This window comes from Apium graveolens, chromosome 5 (genome assembly GCF_009905375.1).
Source record: "Apium graveolens cultivar Ventura chromosome 5, ASM990537v1, whole genome shotgun sequence".
NCBI classification, from domain to species: Eukaryota; Viridiplantae; Streptophyta; class Magnoliopsida; order Apiales; family Apiaceae; genus Apium; species Apium graveolens.
The window spans coordinates 106,543,851-106,549,916 of NC_133651.1; the positions used below are offsets into that span (position 1 = coordinate 106,543,851).

The following is a 6,066-nucleotide window of genomic DNA, read 5'->3' on the forward strand; positions in this document are numbered from 1 at the left end:
TTCCAAGAGAAATGAAAACCTAGTGTGTAAACTGCTGCGAACCATATGTGGTTTAAAGCAGGATTCTCGAAAGATGGAACATTCGTTTTGATGAGACAATCAAAGAGTTTGATTTTATCAAAAAACGAAGATGAACCATGGGTCTACAAAAGGGTTAGTGGGAGCGCGGTAACATTTCTTGTATTGTATTGAATTAGAGTTGACACACATAACAACATAGCAGACCCACTCACAAAGCTACTTTATGAAAGTCACTTTGATCGTCATAAAGACAAGATGGGTATTAGATACCAGAGTGATTGGCTTTGTTACAAGTGGGAGATTGAAAGGAATATGTCCTAAGTCCAATCATGTATTAGGATTTAGGAATAACTTTTATGTAATCTGTTTTGATTTCATTGATATTAATAAAAGACTTGTTTTGTTTTTATTACGGGCTTTATCTATTTAAGTGTTTAAATAAGATATACCATAGTTTAGAGTAAAGCTTTTTATGGATTATGATGAGATCATAATAGTGAGACCTAAAAAGATGATAACTCTAAACTTAAATAGTTCCTGGTCGTAGGATTACTAACTGGTAATTAATAATCCGCAAAGATCGGTACATACTATGCTTGCTTCATTATGAAGGATGTCTGTTCTCTTAGACATTTGTGTGGTGACACTATAGCTAGTATGTAGGTGCTTATTATAGAATAAGTTCACTGAACATGACTCGCATAGCTGAACAACTGATGGAGTTCACTCACGTGTCAGCAGTTGTTCACATAGTGATAGTTGTACAAGTATCCTTAGACTTGAGGTCATCATAGTCATCTTGTGTACACTGAACTATGCTTTGGTTTAGTTCTTAGTCTCCAGGGACAATTATTAGGGCTCTTCTGGGTATAGGAATTTGTACACGAAGATAGTGTATGATCAATAAAGGATCTACCCCTTCCAGTGAAGGAAGCGAATGTTCAAGGCTGATCCACTTATGCTAGTCCAGGAATCTCTGGCCAGAGTAAATGAAATTAGAAAGGAGTTTCTAATTTGCATAGAACTACGCATAGTAAATGGTAAGCAAAGTGATTGAATTAGATAGGCTTGACACGAGATCCATGCCTTGTATTTAATCGGAACATTGTAGGGTAGAAGGAGTTTATTGTACGGTAACTATTCACTGAATATGTTTTTGGTATTCTAAGCAGTGAATTCATATTATCCGGATAGTCGCGATATGCTGAGAAGTATCCCTCGCGATGTAGAATAAATGTGGTTAATTAATTAATCATATTTAATAAATTATAGAATTTATATAAATAATGATAAAATAGTTTTATTATTATTTATTTCTACTACCGGCTTAATATTGAACCTACAGGGTCACACCATAAAAAGAGAATGATTTAATGGTGGAGGAATTAATTAATAATGGCTAATAATTATTTATTTATGAAATAAATAATTAACTGGCAAATTTAATAATTGATTAAATGAGATTTAATTGATTATAAATTAATTAAGAAAAGTTCTTAATATTATTAATTAAGGATTTAATTTTTGGAAATTAAATCAAGAGAAAGAATTATTTCTAAAGTGTTTAGAAAAAGGATTAATAATTAAAAGGTGTTTTAATTATTAATGAGAATAATAAATGGGATAATAATAATATTATTTATGGAAAATTTCAGCTGAAAATTTTGCCTATAAATACACTATTATAGACCCTATTTTATTCTAACCCACATCAAACCCGAAAACCCAAAAAGTTTGGAAAACCCAATTCTCTCCACCTCCTTCCTCCTCCTTACCATCGTTTTCTTGGTGGATACCGGTGGAGTGCTTCACACTTGAGGAGCAACTGCTATGGATCTCTGATCGTTGTCTCCGAATTAATTTAAAAGGTTAGATTCGATCCCTCGAATTTTTATTCACGATTTATATGCTTTTATTTGAATTTTGTATGTGTAAAAGTGTTTTTTCATGCCCCGCTGCATTAAAAATCCAACACTTGTTTAACAATCCGGTCTCTCGAAGTTTAATTGATTCAATCAGGTCTCTCTGAGTTCATCGATTCAATCAGGTCTTCTCAATTAGGATTCTTTTTTAACAATGGGGCTTCTTATTTTACAACCGGATCTTCTTCTTCTACAATCAGGATTCTTCTTCTAAAGGTACTTTTCCGAATTTGGTTTTTGAATTAGGGTTTTTTGTGTTTATTTGTTTTTGTATGTTTATATGAGCTTTTACATGTTTATTTATTTATATATTTAAATTGGGGCTTTGAATTGCATGTGGTAACTTGTGCTTGATTCGTTTATTTTTTATTTTTTAAAGTCTCTAATTGATTGTTTTTTACCAAAACTTCTTCCAGATTTTGTTTTCTACTATCTACTAGAGTCGGGTATTTGGGGATTAACCTGCAACGGCTAATACATGTACCATTATATGGTATGTTGTAGAATTGGTAGAGAAGTAATTCCATTTTCACTATGTCATTATAGGTACAATTTAATTAGCGTGGGACTGTGTAATGAGATAACTAGTTACGTTCAATTCATGCAGTAATATTAGAAAGCTAGAATAAGTGTTGCATTACGTATAACCATGTTATGTTCCGGTTCCATTGACTAGAAGTATTATATTTATACGTATCTAGGACAGTGTCCTAATTTATCTTACAATTTTTCTTTTTCAGGATGACATATGGTGGTTAAAGTGTTTCTTAGTTTGATATTTCATTTTTGGTAGTTTGAAATATTTTTATTGATGTGTAGTCACAGACAAAAGTGCACGCACCATGTGTTACTCTATTGATGGCATATGTAAGTTAAATTCTGTAAATCGTTTCAAATTTGCAGCTTGTTCGATGTCCCGTATACGACCAGAATATGTGTGATGGTAAGAAAGTATATATGTGTACATAAATTTTATAAGAAATGAACTCCTTAGAATTGGTAAGGATGATGACCAAGTGTAAGATTAGAAAAATGCTCTTGGATATCATGTGCTCGATTGATATCTGGAACAAAGTAGTCAAAAGTTCAATATCAATTGCAATCACTTAGAATTCTTCATATGACAAAACTAGTCGTTTGCTTACTTTATGATGTATGTTGATTGAGTATGATTTTAGTGGATATTTATTTTTATCATTTTGATTATCTATGGTCACATGCCAAAACACAAGACTTGTAATGAACCTGATGTTGATTTACATATCATATCTTCATGAAAGATGCAGATTGCGGATGTGAGGCAAGTAAAACTGTTCCTAAATGAGGGATAACAAGATGGTAGCTGGGATTATGAGCAGATAGGTCACTGTGACATAATAAAGCATATAGAAGGAGTTTCAGGTGGCATTTTTGACATTAAGCATCTGAAGGATGCCATAACTTTTGGTAACTTTCTGATGCATGCATGTCTGACCTATAAAAGCATTCGGACCGATACTTTAACTTTGTTAATTTAGCTGCAACTCTTTAGAGAAATGCACAAGTTATTAAACCACAGGGACTCTTGGCATGATTTTAAACACTCTATTTTGATTTGAATATGTTAATGGTGTTAGCTTCTGAGCAAATTTTGCTTATGTGAGAATCCGACTTAAAGCAGATATATAAATTTTCCTGAAAACATCTACAACTGGATTTAATTAAGTAAATGGTAGTGGTCAATGCATCTTTTCTGTGAAGAAAATGTGTCCTGAACAATCCCATCAAAATTTGAAATTCAAGCATGAACTTGTACATCAAATAAAAAGGATAGGACTTAACAAAAATTTATAATCTGTTTAAAACTTGTTTTGTCGGCTGTATGAAACATGATGAAATAGAGATCTTAATATCTGCATTATAACATAGGTGAAATAGGTAATCACTTCCTAATGTACATAATAACCTAATACTACAGAGCTCTTTAATCTCAAATCCAGGGTTGGGAAACCAAATGACTGGCAGCCAAAAGCTATGATCACTTTTCATGCAGTTGCAGTGAACACTAATTTACAAGATAATGCAGGTGTACCAATCTCGCCTTTAATCTATTAAATGTAAACTACCTTTCCTCATAGGGCCTATATAATCTACAATGCATACTCGATTTTTTTCTTAATAACATGACTCCACATAAAGTACCATGTGATGAGAGCTGGAGTTGACGAGGAAGTAGTTGCAATTCGAACCTCACAACAGTTAAACTAACTAAACTCAAATTCCACAAAATACAGAAAATCCCTATGTTGGGAATTAGATAGAAACTCTTCTTCGTTTTTTGTTTTATACACTCTAGATTTGTCGTTTACAAGTATATCAGTTTGTTTATTGACCGCAAAATTGTCAAGTTGTGTGAATATGCTGCTAAAAATCCTTTCAGGATCCCAAAAGTAGAGAATATGCCTTCTTATTTTAAAAATCCTTTGCTAATATGTGTTTATGAGTTAATAATACTTGTTGTAGGTTTTTGTTGGCGGTTTGGATTCTAGCGTATTTGAGGAATATCTCAAGTGTTGGCGGTTTGAAGTGTTGTGTAGATGAGTTTTAGTAGTACTTGTTATATCGTTAAATTAGCTATTTAGTTTTTGTATTGGATGTTTGGGGGATGTTGTATTAGACGGCTTGGACCTTGTATATCTAGAGGCTTGAACCTTTGAATTTATGTTTATGTAATGAATTATAGAATTTTTAATGAAAAATATTACTTTTATATGTCATTTGTTTCCTTTATTATATAAAATATTGGTGGATATGCATGCAAATTGTAGCTATTAATTTTAAAGAATGTGAAATTCATAAATATATTCATTGATTAAAAATATAATAGTAACACCAATTTTGATGTAACAAAAACTATAATTGTGTGATTATAGCTCTATGGTTATAGTATTACTAGTGTTACCCAAAATGGGAAAGTGTAGGCGTAGACCGTCTATGGTCACATTTTTGTCAATGTAATCATAGACCCCTAAGATGACGCCCACATGGGTGAAAAACTGATTTTTTGAAAAAGTGTGACCATGTCCCTTTTTTTACTTACAGCCACACTTTTTGGCCTTTAACAACACTTTTGTACCGTTACAACATGTCATATATGGTGTAGTGATCTATAAAGTATGTCACGGGTCCTTTGTTTTGAGAGTAACAAATAATCTAGAAATTCTTATATTCTCTCAAGTAGAAGCTAAGTTCTTTAATATCAAAGAACTTAGATTTATAGCACAACCCAATTGATTTTGAATAAAGATCAAGTGAGTTTTGATAAAAAAAAATATGTGTCTTTTACAGTTAATAGATTATCACTACAAAGTACTTTAGCTGTTAAGTTCAAATTAAGCCAAACACTAAACTTGATTTGCTGAAAATAAAGTGTTAGAAGAAATTGATGATATCAGCTTATAAACTATCAGAGTTTATTAACAGTATTTGATATCAGATTTTAGCATAAGGTGACGTCATCAGCATTGTCATCGGTATTTGCTAATCAGTAATTGACATCAGTATTTAGTTACTTCAGCTGAAAGTCAGGAGATATCGAAGAAGGAAAGGATTGGAGAATACAAGTTGGTGTAGGACTTTACTTATTGTAGCAATCAAAATATGGATATGTTTTAGGATTTCTTGTTGTAATAGAATATGATTCCTTATTGATTGTGTAGCTTTGCAGTATATAAGCACAGATTAGGTTTACACTTTATGTGTTACATATTGATATATCCTTTTGTGTAACCTAGAAACTCTTGAGGATATATGTTCATCCTTTGAGAGATTAGTTTGTAATCAATTTTCATTAATCTTTACAAAAGTGTTTATCCTGTTGTTGGGTACTTAATTCGATTTGTCTACATAAACTGTATTCACCCCCCTCTGCAGTTGTATCAAGGACCTAACAATTGGTATCAGAGTTTGATATTGATATACAAACAGTTTAAGATCTAAATCAATTTATAATGGCAGATAAAGAACCTCAACAGAATCCCCCACCTCCTCCACATCCAATCAACCCATCAATCATAATATGAGCATATATGAGGCTATCAAGGTTCCAATCCTAAAAACTCATGAATATCCAATTTGGAAGGTT

The 6,066-nt window shown here is 32.1% G+C and overlaps 1 long non-coding RNA gene across 1 annotated transcript; it reads left to right on the top strand.

Annotated features, from left to right (window-relative positions):
• The first annotated feature begins 1,745 nt into the window (after positions 1–1,745).
• Positions 1,746–4,428, top strand: LOC141661467 (uncharacterized). Its single transcript, XR_012549960.1, has 5 exons — positions 1,746–1,889; positions 2,023–2,159; positions 2,360–2,436; positions 2,684–2,810; positions 3,224–4,428. It is a non-coding gene; the product is annotated as an uncharacterized LOC141661467 (long non-coding RNA).
• The last annotated feature ends 1,638 nt before the right edge of the window (positions 4,429–6,066 follow it).